Source organism: Dasypus novemcinctus, chromosome 3 (genome assembly GCF_030445035.2).
Source record: "Dasypus novemcinctus isolate mDasNov1 chromosome 3, mDasNov1.1.hap2, whole genome shotgun sequence".
Classification (NCBI taxonomy): domain Eukaryota; kingdom Metazoa; phylum Chordata; class Mammalia; order Cingulata; family Dasypodidae; genus Dasypus; species Dasypus novemcinctus.
The window spans coordinates 82,908,499-82,928,982 of record NC_080675.1 but is presented as its reverse complement, the minus strand read 5'-3'; the positions used below and the strand labels follow the sequence as shown (position 1 = coordinate 82,928,982).

Genomic DNA, 20,484 nt, shown 5'->3' with positions numbered 1-20,484 from the left:
GTGTGCATTAGGGCACTCCTTCTGACATCCTCCAGACTCTTTTTTAGAGACTCATAGCCATATAAACTCATTTGTCCTTTCCATTTCCCCCTTACTTTAGGTCAAACAGCATTTTTAACTCCTGTTATTATAGGTAGACAGATATTTACCTATTTTAAAACCACCACTTGTAGTCCCTTATGTATAAATGGGGCTGGTACATTTTCACCTTGGAGGACCATCTGTTTCTCTAGTCTAACTCATCTGGTAAAGTAGATTAGTGGTATTCTTCAGCACACCACTAACAATTCAAAACCTGAACCACACATTATCATCCTGCCGATTCACCACCGAGGGTACTCTCTACAGTTATACCACATTTCTTGGGTGGTTTAAGGCTTTGAGCCAAAGGCCAATACAGCAAGTATAATACGTCCCAAAGTGTTTTAATTTTGTATTAGTCAGGATAAAGGTTAATCTTGCTGTCCAAATTCCTTACAAGAGCTGGGTAAGCACTATACATACAGAATTAGATAAAGCAACTATTTCATTATTTGATTTTGTGATTTTTATGATTTCTTGAGGTATAGATTATGCTTTATGTTCTTGTGTGACATTTTTCTTATAAATATTATATATTTACTCTTATGTTTGTGTCTGTGTAATCCTTTTCAAAAGAATTCCGTGAAGCCATAATGTTTTGTATTGTGGTAAAAAGCTTTATAAGTACATAGATAGAATGTTTTCTCCACTAGTAAATCAGTAAATTTAAAAGTAAAATGGGGAAGCAGATGCGGCTCAAGTAATAGAGCTTCTGCCTGTAATATGGGAGGACCTGGGTTCATTCCCTGGGGCCTCTTGGTGAAAAAGAAGAGAAAGCATGCCCGTGGGGTGAGCCAGTGCCCTGCCAGTGCCTGTGTGGTGAGCCAGTGAGTGCAAGTGCCTGCGTGGTGAGCCAGTGCCCACACGAGTACCTGCATGAGTGCCCGTGTGGTGGGCCAGTGCCCATGCAAGTGAGTCATGCAGCAAGATGATGATGCAATGAAAAGAGTGACAAGGGAAGAGTCAAGGTGAAGCACAGCAGAAACCAGGAATTGAGGTGGTGCAGTTGACAGGGAACCTCTCTCCACTTCAGGCATCTCCAGGATTGAATCCTAGTGAATCCTAGAGGAGAGAAAATGCGAAGAGAAGACAGTAAGAAAACAGCAGGGTGGGAGGAAGGGAAGGGGGGAAAATAAATCAATTGATCTTTAAAAAGTAATAAATTGTTATTTGAAATAGATTATTTAAAAAAGGTAAAATGATGGTGCTGATTATAGTAAGTGGGAAAGGAAGGTATTAGGTGCAAAATCTCATTCTCACTGATGTTTTTAAATCTATAGGTGTATGTCTGTGTTTATGTACATACACATTTGCTTGATTGGTGATTTGGGAGTGTTTTTTTTTAAAGACTTATTTATTTATTTAATTCCACCACCCCTCCCCCGGTTGCCTGTTCTCTGTGTCTATTTGCTGCGTCTTGTTTCTTTGTCCGCTTCTGTTGTCGTCAGAGGCACGGGAAGTGTGTGCGGTGCCATTCCTGGGCAGGCTGCACTTTCTTTCCCGCTGGGCGACTCTCCTTATGGGTGCACTCCTTGCGCGTGGGGCTCCCCTACGCGGGGACACCCCTGCGTGGGGGGGCAGGCACTCCTTGCGCGCATCAGCACTGCGCATGGGCCAGCTCCACATGGGTCAAGGAGGCCCGGGGTTTGAACCGTGGACCTCCCATGTGGTAGACGGACGGCCTAACCACTGGGCCAAGTCCGTTTCCCAGATTTGGGAGTTTTTGAATGCATGCCTTTAAATGGCCAGGGGATGGAAAATGGTTGGAAGGATAAAGTTTCTGAGTTTGACCAACTCAGATAAAGAAGCACTTACTAGGCAATGTACCAACAAATGTTTGCTACATAACCTACTCTGCTCTAGAGGATATAGGCCTTGCCCTGGAGATGCTCAAATTCGTTCTCATTGCAGACATGCCCCCTTTTAATGGACTATAAGGCAGGCTGATGGCAGGGCTCAGCTAGAGGTAAAACAAAATTGATGCTTGTAGTAGGACATAGGATTTCAGCTCTGTTATTTATTTCACAGCACTGTATGAATTTAAAAGGCTTCTTTGCCAATGTTGTGTAACCCTGTACTTTACATAGAGCTAATTTTCTAGTGTGCATTTGTTGAACCAGATTCTTCGCTAAAATGTCTGAACCCTGTAAACGAACCTCTTTTATTAGAGCCACTTGTGACCTTGTTATATGTGCCGTTACTGTATTATTTACTGAAGGAGTTTTACCTTTGAAAGTGTGATGTAATGTGTTTCTTTTCCATAGTAAAAAAGAATGACTTCATATAACCAAATTTATCTTAGGGACCCCCATTTTTCTATTATGTGTTATGTTTATGTTGGGAGAATATTTTTATAAATGAGGTTTGATTATTTTATCAATGGTTTTTCTCAGGTAAGGGGAGGAGTCTAGATTAAAAGACTGTGAACTAAAAATGCTGTTAGTTACAAGACTCAGTTGTAAATAACTTGAAAATGGGTATCGTTACCATCACTCCGGCTCTCTGCTACAAATGGGGCCTCTGATGACACATAGTAGGCATTTGCTACTGATTTGTTTTGTCAGCTCTTTTTAGTAACAAATTCTTGTTATTTTAAGCAGGAAAGGAAGGGATAAAGATTTACACATATAATAAGCCTTAGAAAAACTTTAAAAATTTCAAATATTTTCTCTGGAATTATTAGGAGAAAGCTGCTAGGAAATTTGTCTTTGCCTGGAATGGAAGCAAGGAATATAAAATTACCCCACATCCCCCTCCTTTTTTTTTCCTTTTAGCAATTAAGAGGGACTTACTGAGGAATTACCTGTGTCTAAAGTATGCTAAACTTTATGGAGAAATCAAAAGTAGCATAGTAGTGTTCTAAAAGAGCTGTCTACTTGAGTAGATGAGATTAAGACCTATGGAAAAAAAACAAAAACAAAATGCAAAACCAGGAAAAGTCCTGGAAATACCAGGGCAGAGTTTAAAACCATTCTTTTTTTTTTTTTTTCTTTTCTTTTTTTTATTGACTTTGTAATAATATTACATTAAAAATATATATGTGAGGTCCCATTCAACCCCACCCCCCCACCCCCCCTCTCCCCCCCCCAACAACACTCGTTCCCATCATCATGACACATCCATTGGATTTGGTAAGTACATCTTTGGGCACCTCTGCACCTCATAGACAATGATTCACATCATGGCCCATACTCTCCTCCATTCCATCCAGTGGGCCCTGTGAGGATTTACAATGTCCGGTGATTACCTCTGAAGCACCATCCAGGGCAGCTCCATGTCCCAAAGACGCCTCCACCTCTCATCTCTTCCTGCCTTTCCCCATACCCATCGTCCACCATGTCCACTTTTCCCAATCCAATGCCACCTCTTCTATGTGGACATTGGATTGGTTGTGTCCATTGCACCTCTATGTCAAGAGGAGGCTCAGTAAAACCATTCTTAACCCCTGCTTCTTATGTTAAGTCTTGAACATTTTCTTTCCCACACACTCCTGGGCTTGACTACCATACTAAAGCCACATAATTCCAGATTAAATGTTTGTGTTTGGAGTTAAATCTAAGTGGAGCAGTAAAAGTATTCACCCTGTAAAGTCAGGCAAAAGAAAATCTTAAATTCAAGACAGCAAGGAAATCTCTGACTTGATTGGGGTAAATTTCTGTGGGCAAATCATCCCAAGGTCCTCATCAGGCTCCAAATCTAAGTGTTCATTCAGGATCTGATCTGCCCTCCCTGGTTTTTTGAGGCTCTCCAGTCTTCACTGATGAGAATTTTGTCTGGAAGGACAAAGGAAGGAACCCAGGCTGACTGAGGTGTGAGGTCACGTCTTAAAATCTGGGAATGTCTAGGAGAAAAGACACATAAGACCTTGCGTTTTCCTCCTGAGGAGGTCTTGCCAGTTCTGACACTGATCTAACCCTTTCAGAGAGGCGATCTGTGAGGCGAGGGAACCCTTGAGAACCAGTTTTTCTTTGCCCTTCCAAGGAGAATGAATGCTAATGGAGCCTACTTGTGCATTACACACTTCTCAGATGGTTTTGTGGATCAGTTATTTCTTTGTTTACTGCAACTGGAACTCCATACTGGCTTAAGCAGGCAAAACTAGAATAAGGCTGATTTCTCACTCAAGCATTGTTGCTGGAACTCAGTTTTTTGTCTCTCAACAAGCTCTGCTTTCCTGCTTGCTTTATCCTCAGACAGGTTTTTAGTCATGTAAGACCTGACATCCTTTCACATTCAAAATCAGCAGCCAACAGTGATTTCCAAGAAAATGTCTCATCAAACCTCATTTGCTTTGATGGGGTCCCATGCCTGAGTCTGATTTCTCTGGGTCAAGGAATGCAACAAGATGACTGGCTTAAGACTGAATCACATGTTCCATTCCTTTGGCGGAATTTGTACACACAGAATATACGTTGGAGTGTGGAAGGGGCAAAGTCTGAGAGGAAATAATAAACCCAAATATCAGGTAAAGATAACAGTGACTGCGTTTATATACCATTATGATGGCTGCAAGTTCTATTCTGATCTCCAGTGATTAATAATCTTCAAGTAACATTTTTTGCTTTGCATGGTTACCTAAATATAGCAGAAGAGATACTGAGCATCTGACAATAATAAGGGCCACAAATGTCCACTTTAGTTTGGTGTCCAAATATTTTGGCCTCCAAATAGTCTCAAGTGTAATAAAATGTACTGATTGAAGCATCTTTTACAGCCAGCCTGGGCGTATGTCCATATAGGCATGTTGTTAGACTGTTCAAATATTTGTTTTTTTGTGTGAACTTTTCTAAGCTTAATTTTTAGCCAGAATTGGGCACTGTAGGTAGAGGATTAACTAAACTCTTTTTCCTTCCTCATGAGAATTTGACTTTTGGTTAACTTTGTAGTTCTGTTCTCCTGGAAACCTGAAAATGGTAAAATGTCAACTCTGTTTTCTAGGTAATATTGCTTATGGTCAAAATGACTAGTTTAGTAAAAAATCTCTACTTGACATAGGGGAATCTCCCTAGTCTAGCCCTCACTCTGCTTTCTAGGAGGCATTGTTTATCCATTCTGTCCCATGGCCCTGGTTCTGGAGGGCCTTTGGGAGTACCGCTCTTCCCCCCCCCTCCACTGGTCTATTATCTTCCCTGGCCACATCCAAAATGGCTGGTGAGGGTTAGAGAGGTAAGCCCTCCTTGGTGTCTGGATTAGGTTAACTATAAATCCAGAGAAGAAACCATAGTTTTGGCTTCACTGGGTGACTCTTGTAACTAGGTTTATCTCTTGTGGAGACCCTAGAAGCTATGCCTATGAAGTTAAAAAGGTACTGGCTCGTGTGAGGAATGAAGCCTTTAACGCTGGCACTCATGTACTTACCTGATGTGGTTATCTCGTTGTTCCTGAGCTGTTCTCTGGGGGCCAGATAGAACAGCTCCTGGAGACTGTGTGACCTATCACTGGCCTGCTGCAGGACTCCTGCAGAAGAGGACCTGAAGCTGTTCTGCTAGCAAACGTATGAGTAGACTGGCGCCAAATGTGGCCTATGATGGTTTTGCACTCTGACTGGTTGCATTTAAGAAACCCACTGGTGGTGGACTTGGCCCACTGGTTAGGGTATCCGTCTACCACATGGGAGGTCCACTGTTCAAACCCCAGGCCTCCTTGACCCGTGTGGAGCTGGCCCATGCGCAGCGCTGATGTGCGCAAGGAGTGCCCTGCCACGCAGGGGTGTCCCCCGTGTAGGGGAGCCCCACGTGCAAGGAGCTCACCCCGTAAAGAGAGCCGCCCAGGGCAAAAGAAAGTGCAGCCTGCCCAGGAATGGCGCCACACACATGGAGAGCTGACACAAGATGATGCAGCAAAAAGAAACACAGATTCCTGTGCCACTAACAACAACAGAAGTGGACAAAGAAGAAGATGCAGCAAATAGACACAGAGAACAGACAACTGGGGTGGGGGAGGGAGGGGAGATAAATAAATAAATAAAATATTAAAAAAAAAAAAAAAAAAGAAACCCACTGGTGTGTATTGTAGACCTGTGTAAAATGCAGCCAGAAACAAGGATCAGATACCTGATCTCATGATGTGGACCACTGCACATTGCAACTGTTTCCTTTTCTTCTTGGGCACAAAACTAGACTCCATTTCCCAGCCTCTTTCTCAGTAGGTATGGCCATGTGACTGAGTTCTGACCAATGGAATGTGGGTGGAAGTGAAGATGAGTGCTCCCAGACCTGGTGCACAAAACCCTGCCCTGTGCGACCTCCCATCTTCCTTCCCCCTTTGCTCAATGAATACTCTAAGGCTATAGAGGAGGGTGGAACCCCAAGATAGTTGAGTCCCTGAATGACCATGTGGAAGGTCACTTGTCAATCAAGAACATTCATTTAATCTTAAAGTGAACAAGACATACACAATTATTGTATTTATCCATGACAATTTGGGGACTTACCTGTGAAATCAGGTAGTACGTCCTCAACAGATTCTCCAACTCATATACATATTCCTCAGCTCTATAAATTTTCACATTGCATACTAAGTAATGCAGGCCTGTCATCTTTAAAAGGAATTGCTTTAAGATGTTTTAAGCCCCTAAAATACAAACACTAAAAAGAATGGAAATTTAGGACATAATTCCTAACTGGAAGTAGGGAAAACTGGTCAGGAGGAAACATTTGTATAAATGTTGCTCTGTCTATAATGACACCACCAGTATGGGATGGCAGGAAAAAACTGGAGGAAGAATGAGTTGTACTAGATATGAGAGAAGTTTCAATTTATGCCCCCCTACACCCTCCTGGCTGAATCAGGGGCTAAGGGTAGTTTTAGCTCATTGTTCATAGCTGTGTTTCCCATGCTGTGGACAACCAAAGAATTGTTAGTCCATGAAAAAACTATTCTATGGTTAAATAAATTAGGGAAATACAGCATATTATCTCTCTTACCCCGGAAGAGTTTCAGTGCATATAAGCAGATTAAAGACCCTGAGGTGGTCTGCAATAAGGGAATCTGTTTTTAGTGGTATCGGTAGGCCAACTGCTATAATAAACTACCCCCACATCTCAGTGGCTTAATACAGTACAAGTTTATGTCTTACTCATACTGCAATTTAATGTGGGTCAGTGGGTACTTGGGAGATGATAGCTCTGCCCCATGCAGTCGTTCAGGGACCCAGACTCCTTCCATAGTGTGGGATTATCTTCCAGGGCTTCAGAGTTTTCTACTGTATTCTCTGCATCCAGCTAGCACGGGAAGGAAATAGAATGTGGAAAAGGCACACTCACTTTTAACCACTTTTGTCTGAAGGTGAGATTTTCTACTTTCACTCATATTCCATTGGTAAGAAGTGGTATCATAGCCCACTTAGAGGTAAGGGCACTGGGAGCTGCCCAGGAAGAAAGGGAAAACATGGATATTAAAGAACTATCCCAATAGCTGCCACAGGACCCCAGATATCTATTTATCTTTCCCCCCACAAAGAACACATTTACATCCCAAGGGAGCTACCCCAAGTCCCATCTAGTCTCTACATTCAAGCTCAGAGTCCAGGGTTTTTGGATGATACATAGTCTTCTCCATCAGGTCTGGATATGGCTCTCCACGGACAGATTACCTGTTCCCCCATAACCACCCCTCATCCCCATCATATCCTATTAGCAGTGTTGAAGCAGAACAGGATAACCGTGCCCATTCCAATTCAGAAAGGGGCAGAGTGGGATACACATGGTGGTCCCTGATCCACAGCAATTCCAAAATTCTTCTAACCACTTAGCTGTGACACTCCCTGCCTCAATTCTCTGATCTAGCCTTGATACTGCTCTCCAGGAGAAACTCATTTGTTCACTGTTCCCCTTGGCCCTAGGTTTGTCCTCTGTGGAGATTCCTTGCCCATTACCATCTCTGACCTCATTTGAAGTAGGTTTTGAGAAACAGGTCCTCCTTGGTAGTTGTGCAGACTTTGCAGGCCATTTACTAACCATCTTAATCTAGTGTCCAGAGTCTGGCTGGATCCACAGTCAGAGCTAAAGAGCCTCCACTGATGGGTTGAATGGGCTGTTAAAGACAATCACTACTACAATATTAATAAGATTTGACATTTCTATGATACCTAGTTACCAAAATGCATATATATTATTGTAAGCAATCCTCAAAACAACCTCACGAGGCAGGGGTGTGGGGGCAATGAGAAGGCCACTTGAAAGTCCCAAGTGAATCACCATAGGGCCATTCACAAGGTAAGAGAGCACTTCATGGTTGATCCTGATATTTATGGGTCCCCTTTTACAGCCAATCTGGGACATTTTGTGGGCTAGCTATTCAGTCAGTTAAGGTTATTGAAAGTCTGACTTGACCTCAAATTTGATAAGCCAGCCATTTCTTTCCACCAAGCAACTGACTTTCTCTGACAAAGGGTACTGACAAGATTCTTCTCATCCTGAGAGGCCATATTCAAGTCTCGAACTCCTGATCCTATCCTGGCCTCTCTTATGGGATTTTGGCTCCAGAAAGTCCTGGTAGTATTGTTCTAGACCCGTGACTGTCATTTCATCTTCTCCAGAGGTTGAGGGGTTCTTCAGAGGTGCCTTCAGGGGGTGCCTTATAGTAGATGAAGTAGGAAATTGTGATTGAGAAGGATCCTCAGTCTTGGCTCTGGGCTTCTTATTCCCTCTTAAACAAGGGCACCCCTGCTTTGGTCTGTTTCATTAGAAGAAAAAGTCCCACTGCTAACAGAAAACTTTGAAGCCATGATTATTAGCTAAATCCATCATCTCTGCAGAAGAGAAACTTGAGGTCCAGAGAGGTTAATAGATTGGGTCAAAGTCACACAGATGCTTACTGGAGGAACTGGCATTAACACCCAGGCTTCCTGAATCCCAGATCAGTGCTCTTTGTGCTGGAAAGCCTGCCTGTTACCTTCCTCAGTGTGGTATGTGTTCTTAAGATAAGGGCTGGGAAGCGGATTTGGCTCAACAGATAGAGCGTCTGCCTACCACATAGGAGGTCCAGGTTTCAAACCCAGGGCCTCCTGACCCGTGTGGTGAGCTGGCCCACATACAGTGCTGAAGCATGCAAGGAGTGCCATGCCACACAGGGGTGTCCCTCATGTAGGAGAGCCCCACACGCAAGAAGTGCGCCCCGCAAGGAGAGCCGCCTCTTGCAAAAAAAAGCACAGCCTGCCCAGGAGTGGTACCACACACACAGAGCTGACGCAGCAAGATGACACAACAAAAAGAGAGAGAGATTCCCAGTGCTGCTGACAAGAATCTAAGCGGACACAGAAGAACACACAGCAAATGGACACAGAGAACAGACAACAGGGTGGGGGGAGAGAAATAAATAAAAAATAAATCTTTAAAAAGAAAAAAAAATAAGGGCTGGTAGTAAGGCTCCACCCCCTTGTCCCTCCCCTGCAGAGAGCAGGAGGGACCTGGGCAGGCAGCTTCTCTGCCTGCTCTTGGTCTCCCTCATTGGATGAAACAAGAACAATCCTGGCTTCACATCCAGGGCAGGGCTGCTCTGAGCACTGCTGATTGTGCACCCTGCTAGGATCTTGGCACCTCTCAGGCATTTTATCAGCCCCTGCTTTCAGACGCACTGACTGAATTCTTTCTGTCACTCCTTCCTTCCCCCTCCACCCAACAGTGCTGTTTAAAATCTCAAGTAGGAGGAGACAACATAATTGCTGTTTTGGGCTTGATTCTGCCCATTTCTTCCCATGGCCCAAGATTATTAAATATGCAGAAGATGGGCTGTTCCGTTCATGTCTCCTTACCACGTGATGTTTGTTTTTGTTAGGAACTGGAAAGAAGTGATTGCTTTAGATTTGTGTTTCTTTTACAAACTGGAGAAGTACTTCAATTTGACTTGTGTAAATGTGGCTTTTTGGACAGTTCTAGTTCATGTGTATGTGTGTTGTGGTGGTGGTGGTGGAGGGTGTGTGTGTAACTTCCTTCTGTGTGGTATTAGATAGTCTCATTGCCCTGAAGAGAGGAAAAATGAGTCCCAGAGGTTTGGAAGCTAGTGACTAAGGAAGTTTCTAGCAGGTCTGCCACTTGCTCCAACTACCATGCTTGAATCCAAAAAAAACTCTCTTGCTTTTTGGTCCACAGTTTGGCCACAAGGAGGAGGGGTTCTCTCAGGCCAGGGACAGGGGCCCTACAAGTTGAGGGTGGTGTGATATGTCCTCCTAGATTCCAAACCTCCAACCATGGGCCTAAGCGATGGTCAGGTGAGATCTGGGGCTGCTCTGATGAGAAGGCTCTGTGGGTTGGTCTCCATCAGGGAAAATGATCAGAGCAGTCTTCATTGGCTGGGAGCTTGCCTATGCTTGGAAAATTAAAGCCTATTTGCTTTAGAATTAAAATCACTTGCTCAGCTATTTAAATTCCATTTTTAAAGCTTTTTCTGCTCCATCCCTTCTTCTTTTGTCTTTGACAGATGAACAAACAACTCTTCTCAATAACTTTAAAAAAAAGCACCATAGTGCTGTCCAGAGAGGAAAAACGATCAAATTGGCTAACAGGGAAACATTGTGCATTTGAATTTTTATTTGTTTAGAGTTAAATCTACATTTCCTTTCCACTTTTTAAAAAAAAATTGTGTAACAACAAAGTAGGAGGTGAACTTTACTTTTCCAAAGTGCCTTCAAGAAATTCCTTTGAAACCTATGGATTTTAGTCCAATGAGAAATTCTCTTCCTTTGGTCTACATTTTGCATATCGTCTGTTTCTTACAGGGCTTCCGTATTGTCTCAGGCTCCACTGGAAATGCAGCAAGGATTCCTAGCACATCCCAGTTGCCATAGCAACAGCAGTCTTTCCCATAATGAGCTGCATCATCTGAACTGATGTCACAGCATCATGCAGCAGGTCAAACAAGGCATCTCCTAGTATTGCATCCTACAGATGTGCCGTAAACATCAAAAGAGGACAGTGGGAGCAGGAGATGGTGAGTGTTAAATGTCTGGGTCTTAACTGCGCGGCTGTTTTGTTGGTTAGTCGGTGTCTTTTAAGGTGGAGATGGGGGTATGTTGTCTGCTTAAAATGGACTGGTGAAGGAAGGGCTGCTTTTACCTAAATCTGTTTTTCAGGCCGCTGGGTTAAGACAAAGGCTTGTTAGAGTCACATAGGAATCAAAATACCTAAAATTATTCTTGCTCCTTTGCTGCTGGTTATTTTTAGTGAATTGTTCAGAAGCATAAGGTAATTTTCTATTGCAAACCCCAAAATAGGACCTAAAATAAGTAGTTGACAGTATTTAAGCTTTCTAAAGATATATATATATATATTTTTTATGAGCCAGAGCTAATTGGTACACTGTTTGCTCTTGCGATTTATGAAATATTTAGTGATTTGCAGTGTGAAATTCAGTATTTACCTCCGCTGGGTTTTTGCCTTCTTCATGGCAAGCAATGAATGCTGAATAAGCATTTGACATAACCCTAATATGAAAGGGGGATCTCTTGAATGGTTGAGACAGAATTTATTAAGAACGTAAAGACCAAAACCGAAAGAAGTTACTTGAGCCTGATGATGTATATGGTAGTTCTTTGACCCATATCCTTCATAGTTAGTTGAAAGACTGCCACAATATTTTTCCATCTCCGGTTAGTCTCTAAAATAGCTGGAGTTGTTTGCAGGCTGACTTGTAACTGAGAAAGGAACAAGTCTCTTCTCTGCGGCAGTTGCAATGAAGGTGTAACCCTAGGGAGAGCCCCTATAAGTGACCTAGGTGGTGCTTTCTTTCACTTAACTTTAAGCAAAACCTGATATGATGAATAATATCAGGGTCCTCAGTGATTGTGGGGAGTATAGATCCTGGACTTGGACATAACCTCAACTCAATTCTGAAACTCCAGATAAACATGTATGGGTTTCATTTCCATACCTAGCTCTGTTTTCAGGCATCTTCTCCTTTTTTTTTTCTCCTAAAATTGTGGTGTGACAGTATCAGATAAGGATCAGTGTGTTGTCTTTTGTTTTGGGAAATGGAAATAGATTTCCCCAGTGCAGCTGACTGCTGCTAAAGCAAGAGAAAGGAGGAGGCACTTGCCAGTTCAATTGATCAATATGACCACTTGGAATCAGGGAGTGGTCTTTTGGCTCAGGGCTGCTGAGCTGATAGTTTCTATATGAAAAGTCTTACAGGAAAGAATGGCAACCCCTGAGTTCCTCTTCTTTCAGGCTGGTTTTTGTTTGTTTGTTTGTTTGTTTTTAAGACTAAAAGAGATATATATAATAGGACGTAGGAAAAGTAATACCTCTAACCAGCTTGCATTATTTTTTTTCTCTTTTGTACAGAGACAAGCATATTGGTCCCATTAGACACTAGCTGGAATGAAAGACCATGGATTTTAATTAGTTTGTTTATGCCACATCATACACATGCAGTCTGTTAAGCTTACGTGTCTGACATGCAGCTGTATGGAATGGGAGAGGTCAGCTAAGCCTTGCTTTATCTAAGCACTTAGGGGGCATGAATTGTTCATCATCTGCTTTTTAAAATGTCGTATAATGTGAGCAGAAAGCTCTGCTGGGACTGCTGGGTGTGAACACAGCTCAGTTAGGAGCTCTAAGGTGATGGAACGAGTGCTAGATAACGATGGGGGAAGGGAAAGTCAGTGGGTGGATTATGAGTCTGTAGAAAATCACTCAGTGCCATTAGAATGTGTTTTTGGTGTGTTTTTTTCCAAGTATTACTTCCAAGGAAAAGCAAATGAGACGTATTGAGTAACATGAATTGCTAGGAGTAAAATAACCAAAGGCAACATTTTAATGAGATTTCTGTTTGCTTAATTTCAGTCTCTTTGTTTAACAGTGCTCTCAGCTGCTTCATCATGGGTGATTTGTACAATTACTGGAAGTTACAGAAACCAGATTCCTTAAGGGCAGTGTTAGAAAAAGTGGAGTCATGCTTTGAGGGCGGGGAAGGGCGCTGGTGGGTGTGGACTGATGCAGTTATCTGGTGGAACATCCTCCCAGTTCAGATGAGCCTGTGATTTTCCCCCCTCCAAATGTTCAAAATGAAGTTACAGTTCCCCAACTTTATGCTTTTGTGTTCTTTTTGTACGGGGAGAACAAAGCCCTGGTAATGGGAGCTGCCATCCTGGCCTTCATTTTCTTAGCAGAGGGCCACAGCTAGTACGGCTCTCTGATTTGCTGCGTGTCTTAATTACTGGCTAAGGTTATTTCGGTTGCCTTTGTTTTAATATATCCCCAAGGGTTGGATGGGGTGTGTGTGTATGGGGGAAGGGAGAGAGATTGCTCTATGGCTACATTTCTTGGTGTTGTACTGAAACTTTCTAGAATTTAAAGAATTTTGTTTCACAGTGATGACTGAATAATCATCAAGACCATGTTTACTGTGGGGCCAAGTTTAGATCGTGGAAGACTCACAAGAAGCTAACCTCTTCCATGAATTAGGTTATGGCTTTCAGTACTGAATTACAAAGTTACAAAGAAGTTAATTCTTTGAGATTAGGCCATGGTGGGGATAATAAAAATAATAATCAAAATAACCACTACAGTTATCATTTAGTCAATACTTATTGTGTATCAGGCATTGAACTAAGCTTTGTATAGATCCTTTTAACCCTTATAATGTCAATATGAGGTCGAGAGTAACAATGTCATTTTATGGGGTTAGGTTTTATTCACATTTTGCAGAAACTAAGTCTTAGTGAAATTTGGTCTAAGGTCATATAGTTAATAAATGATTGGGCCAGGATTTCAAACCAGTGCTATCTGATGTGCTTATCCACAGTTTTCCGAGAATTATGAAATTTTAACATGTATACCATACAGATCAGTCAGCTTCACCCCATCACAACTCATCCCACCCCTTCTTATTGTAACTGGAAAATCAAATTTCAGATGTAGAACAAAATCTCATTCACAACACTAAGCTCAATTTTATGTCAGGGATGAGCATGAATCTTGGTCAGATGTGACTACTCTGATCCTAGGAACTTAAGTATTGCAGAATTGATGTTCAGACCTTTTGCTACTACCCTTCCTTTACATATCTTTCTACCAGGATCTGTGTATGGAAAATGCTACATCAGTGGGAATGGGCATAAGTGGGAAGGACTTATACTAAATGTAGGTCTTACCTGGATTAATAGTGATACAAGTTTTTTGGACCTTTCTCATTAGCTACATCTGTACTGCTTGCTAACTTTAAGTCACTTACATTCCCTGGCAACACCAGGCAAGGGGTAGAAGAAGAAACTGCTTTCACAGATTGGAAGGTACACTCTAAGTTCATCTCTTGGGTCAAGATGTTAGAAAAAGTGTTGACTCTGCTGAGGGTATCAGTGACTGAATCCCAACACTGCCTATCTCTGACAACACAATGGGCAAGAACGACAGTCTTGTGTAATATCCTGGAAGCCTGGAGCTTGAGGAAAACTGATACAGTCATCTCCGTATCATCTTGCCCATCCCCAGTTATCCACGCCCAGCATCATTGTTGGGCTCTAAAGGGCGTTCTTTGTTTGACTGTGGGACTAATGTACACACTAATAGCACACTGATATTGATTCAGGTACGGTAAATACTTAGAAATATCATTCCATAAAGCTCATTAGCCTTTTCTAGGTTCTGGGAAGGTGGTAACCTTTGTCCCAGCCTGCTCCAAGGAAGCCCAAGCTCATGTCTGAGTGAGGTACGGGAATGACGGTCTGATGGGAAAGCAATAGAGTTGCTAGGTAGGAGTAACTAAGGGAGTGAGGTTCCAATTAGGGAATAAAAAAGCCAATGGGGATTTAGCTTTCCTAAATGGTGGTCCTTCTACAAGACTCTGATTTCCTTCTATTTCCAATCCTAGAATCAGTGAATGGAAATTTAGTCTGATCCCATGAATTTATTCGATTCAATTCAACAAATATTTATTGAGCACCACATGTCAATTGTTGGAAGACATAGCAGGAAACAAGTCAGGTACAAATCCCTATACCCACTACATTGTAGAGGGGGAACACAAAAAAATGAACAAATAAATGTGGTAGAATAATTTAGTCCCTCTAATACCATACCACTACTTCTCTCTATTCCATGTGCTAATAGCTAAAGCCATTAACATGGTACATATATATATATATATGTAGGTGAAAATGCATGTATGTTCTGTTCTATATGGGAAAGTAAATCCAGTGCGTTTTATAACTGCTTTGATTTTTTTTTTGGAGGGGGGATTGGATTAGACTTTTGTTGGGTGTGGGCAAGGCCAAAATGGCAATTAGCATTTCATTATATAAACTATTCTGAAAAGCCTAATTATAATCAATCAAAAAGTACATCTATATTAATTGACACAAAGCTGACAGAAGCAAATATGATGCATGTGACATTAATGAGAGATTTTTTCATTTTTATAAAAGCTATTTCTTAAGCTTCAAAAATGTTTCTCCGTAGATCTAAGTCGAGCATTCCAGCTTCCGCCTGGTGGAGGCAAAGACCACAATGGGCTAGGTGTGCCGGTCACCTCCAGTTATGAGCAGCCTTTTCCATTCACCTCGGCATGCCTTACAAATATTATCATTTCAAAAGGGAAGAATCTCTACAAATAATCATATTAATTATGTAAAATATGATTTTATTTTCATAAATTTTCATGAAATTTTCCAGGTGCAGACTCATAGAATATATGAGGTATATCCAACTTGTAACAATCACAGATTGATTTAGGGAGTGTCTCTGGTGGCAATTGCACATGTTCAAACCTGAAGATAGGCCTCAAGTAGGAAGCCTTTTTAGAAAAATGTTACTTTCTTTTTAAACATTTTTTTTTAAAAGATTTATTTATTTCTCCCTGCTTCCCTCATCTGCTCTCTGTGCCCATTCACTGTGTATTCTTATGTTTCTGCTTGTATTCTCACTAGGTGCCTCCGGGAACTGATCCTGGGACCTTCCGGAATGGGAGAGAGGCAATCATTCTCTTGTGCCACCTTAACTCCCTAGTTTTTGTCTAGTTTCTTATTGTCTCTCTTCTGTGTCTCTTTTTGTTGCATCATCTTGCTGCATCAGCTCTCCACATTGGCCGGCACTCCTGCATGGGGTGGCACTCCTGTGCAGGGTGGCACTCCAGCACGGGGCAGCATCCCACATGAGCTGGCATCCCATGTGGGCTGGCACTCTGCATGGGCCAGCTCGCCACTCAGGCCAGCTTGCTGCACGGGCCAGCTTGCCTTCACCAGGAGGCCCTGGGTATTGAACCTCTTATATGGTAGATGGGAGCCCTATTACTTGAGTCACATCCATTTCCCAAGAATGTTACTTTTTAAAGGACTTTGGTTGACAGTAACAGACTTTTAGTTATTTTGAATTAATAGTCAGTAGATTCCTTACTACAAACACACTCCTGTCAGAGATTCATTTCCTCAGTTGATCTTAAGACCCGGTGAGGGCAAATGAGACTTCATATCCATCGTAAGACACCAGCCATGCTTTCTCTGTTGCTCAGCCATAGAGTGTGTCCCAAATCCTTCAGCCATCTTGCAACTGTATGCTTTGAGTCACAAGGGGAACTGGGGAGAATGTGGAACCTCTGGAACAGGGTCTCCAACTGGCCGTTGATGAGCTGAAACTGGGCTTACAGCAGCTTCTTTTGTGTGGTCTTAGGACAGGCTTCCTGGGTGTGCGACCTGTGCTGCTGCACAGGGTGCTGTGCTTACAAGGGCCTGTACTTGGTTTAATGTTCTGCTGTCCCTGTCTTGAAGTTCTTAAGAATTTTTGAACAAGCACCCCTGCCTTCTCATTTTACACTGGGCCCTGCGAATTATGTAGCCAGCCCTGAATGGCCCTTTTGGTATAAAAAGGAAATTGACACACAAATCTGCATTTCAAACTTCTTTTGAGGAATTGGAAGATATTGCTTACTTGGGCAAGAGTTGGCTGCCTTAGATGGGGCTATATCCTCCAGTTCACTGAGGTGCCCCTCCATCTCCTGACCACTTACCCCCATTGGTACTGCCCTGAGCCCTGTGGGCATTTGAGTTTGAGACTCCTGCTCTGGAGCAATTCAAATAGAAATTATGGCTCTAAAAAGAACTAAGAAGTCATAGTTATCAAACAACCCAGAGCAAAGACCTGGTGCCTGGTAATTCGGCAGTGTGCATGGTTAATTCAGTAGCACTTCTTTTACTGGCAATGGGGGACATATTACATTATACATGAGGATATTTGGTACGTCAGGCTTGTTTTTCATCCCCATTGCTTCCAGGGAAGAAATCAAATCATCTTTGCAAAGCAAGCTAATTAATCATGCTGTCAGTTCATTGTTTATATTAATTCTCCCACCCCTTGTTTACTACTTGATTACTTTTATCGCCTTCTTTGTTCGATTTTAATTTAAATTACATAACATTTTACTCTGGCTGGGTATTTTTTTTTTTAGCATTATTATCTTTAAAAATTTTTTTTCTTATTCTAGGAGGTTGAGGACCTATAATTTGAGGTTTTATTACTGCAGGAAGAGTTCACGTTTTTTAAAAAAATTAACAAGAGAATTACAGCCAATATTTGTAACGAACCCTTCCCCAGCAAGGCAATTCCAGCTAAGCTAATGTTCAGAAGTTCAGATCTGCTATAGTTGTTGATAATTATGAGATGCTGGTGACTGATTCCTGGACTTATGGGAGGTAAAGCATTTCCCACCCATGTCACAGAGAGAAGTGACTGTTAATTTTTGAGTTAAGACATGGATCTGAAGACCTGTAGAAAATTGTTAGAGAAGAGAATCCTTGTGTGTGTGTGTGTGTGGTTTGTTTGAGTTCACAAGAATCAGATAAACTCATAAAGGCCTCTTGTCACTTCTTGGAGATCTAAGGGTAGAATCTTCTCCAAACATCAAGTTCTAAGGACTTGAGTCTTTCTCCATACAATACGGATGTCCTGCCGCACCCATCATTATACAAGCCAGATAATTTCACCAGTAGTCAATAGTCAACATATGCACAAAATGCCTACTATGTGCCAGATCACTTGCTAAAGGTACAAATACTTTACAAATTAGGGAGACCATTGGCACACACGTATATATATATATATCTGTCATTTTTATTGTTTCATTTTTACCTATAATGTATAAAATGTATAATTTATATTGGTGCAATTGTGATGAAGAAAATTATTTCAATTTTAAACTGTCCACTAACAAATAATATTAATTGATACTCCATCTTTTCTTGACTGATATGATAGTTTGTTACTATCTTAAGATCAAACACACACTTAAGTCAGTGACTTTTTTCAGGACAAAGTTCACTGATAGGTCATTGCTGGAAGAATAGAGGTGTATATATATACAAACACCATCAGAATAAGACTTTTATGATCAGAATTGCTTCTGTCCTCCCCTTTCTATCACTTGCATCAGTCTATTTCTTTTTTTTTTTAGCAATTTCTTTTTATTTTTTTATTTCTCTCCCCTTTTCTGCCCCCTCCCTGCCCCCTGCCCAGTTGTCTGCTCTCTGTGTCCATTCTCTGTGTGTTCTTCTGTGTCCGCTTGCATTCTTGTCAGCAGCACTGGGAATCTGTCTCTTTTTGTTGCGTCATCTTGCTGCATCAGCTCTCTGTGTATGTGGTGCCACTCCTGGGCAGGCTGCACTTTTTTTGTGCTGGGCGGCTCTCCTTATAGGGCGCACTCCTTGCATGCAGGGCTCCCCTATGTGGAGGACACCCCTGTGTGGCAGGGCACTCCTTGCACGCATCAACACTGCACGTGGGCCAGCTCATCACATAGGTCAGGAGGCCCGGGCTTTGAACCATGGACCTTGCATGTGGTAGGTCGACACCCTATCCGTTGGGCCAAATCCGCTTCCCCCATGGATTTTCTATAGAGTGACCAGTACAATGTTGAATAGAAGTGTGGATAAGGGTCATCATTATTTGCTTCAATTTTCAATGGATAGTATTCAAAATTTTCTGTTATTCCTAATGACCTTCTTTTTATTTAATTTTTTCCTCTTTAAAATTTTTTTTAATTATCATTTTTTAAAGTTAATAGATCACACAAAACGTTACATTTAAAAATACAGGGAAACGGACTTTGGCCCAGTGGTTAGGGCGTCCGTCTACCATATGGGAGGTCCGTGGTTCGGGCCCCGGGCCTCCTTGACCCGTGTGGAGCTGGCCATGCGCAGCGCTGATGCGTGCGGGGAGTGCCGTGCCACGCAGGGGTGTTCCCGCGTGGGGGAGCCCCACTCGCAGGGAGTGCGCCCGTGAGGAAAAGCCGCCCAGCGTGAAGGGAGGGAGCAGCCTGCCCAGGAATGGCGCCGCCCACACTTCCCGTGCCGCTGACGACAACAGAAGCAGACAAAGAAACAAGACGCAGCAAACAGACACCAAGAACAGACAACCAGGGGAGGGGGGGGGAATTAAATAAATAAATAAATCTTTAAAAAAAAATATCATCACTTTAAAAAAAAAAATAAAATAAAAATACAAAAGGTTCCCATATACCCCACCCCCACCCCCATCAATTTTTTAAATTGTTTATTTTTAAGAAATATAGATCACAAAAAATGTAAATTCAAAAAATATCCGAGGTTCCCATATACCCCCCCACATGTATATTAATTAGGAAGCTTGTCACAGATTTAACACTGTGTTGCTTAGACTCTGCTATTGATGGTTTCTGATCGTTTCTTCCCTTGTTCTGGATATACCTGAGATGGAGCTCCAGGCTAGATGACTGTATCTCAAGCTGCCCTCTAATCTTCTGTTCTCTTTATCTCATTCCTTTTTTTTTTTTAGATTTTATTTTATTTATTTATTTATTTAAATCCCCCCCCCCCCCCCCCCCCCCCCGTTGTCTGTTTTCCTGTGTCTTTTGCTGCGTCTTGTTTCTTTGTCCGCTTCTGTTGTCGTCAGCGGCACGGGAAGTGTGGGCGGCGCCATTCCTGGGCAGGCTGCTCCCTCCTTCGCGCTGGGCGGCTCTCCTTATGGGTGCACTCCTTGCGCGTGGGGCTCCCCTACGCGGGGGACACCCCTGCGTGGCAGGGCACTCCTTGCGCGCACTCAGCGCTGCGCATGGGCCCAGCTCCACACGGGTCAAGGAGGCCCAGGGCTTGAACCGCGGACCTCCCATGTGGTAGACGGACGCCCTAACCACTGGGCCAAAGTCCGTTTCCCTCATTCCTTGATTTTAATGTTTTCCTAAATAACATGTTACCTTTGCTGGCCCACTCAAAATCATTTTTTTCTTGTCTCCCCTCAGCTTTCTTAATCCTTAGTGCTTGTGGTTAGTTTCTTTCCCACCAATATTCCTATCACCAGTTATCTCTCTGGGGCAGCTCTAAACCTACTACCCACGTTCAACAGTCCACTCTTCACACACACACACCCACCCGGATCGGGCCCCAACAAGCCTCCTCCCCAAGTCCTCATTTCTGTGCCACTGTTTATTCCTATTACATTAGCA

At 42.5% G+C, this 20,484-nt stretch overlaps 1 protein-coding gene across 10 annotated transcripts in view; it reads left to right on the top strand.

Annotated features, from left to right (window-relative positions):
- The window catches only part of AKAP6 (A-kinase anchoring protein 6), a 635,729-nt gene that overhangs the window by 86,470 nt on the left and 528,775 nt on the right, over positions 1-20,484 (top strand). For 4 of the 10 annotated variants that reach the window (XM_058293576.1, XM_058293584.1, XM_058293582.1 and 1 more), the window contains one exon: positions 10,799-11,010. The gene's annotated coding sequence lies outside the window, so the exon portion shown is untranslated. Of the gene's footprint in view, positions 1-10,798; positions 11,011-20,484 lie in introns of those variants that run through there. The other 6 variants (XM_058293588.2, XM_058293578.2, XM_012529179.4 and 3 more) reach the window with 3 other exon arrangements.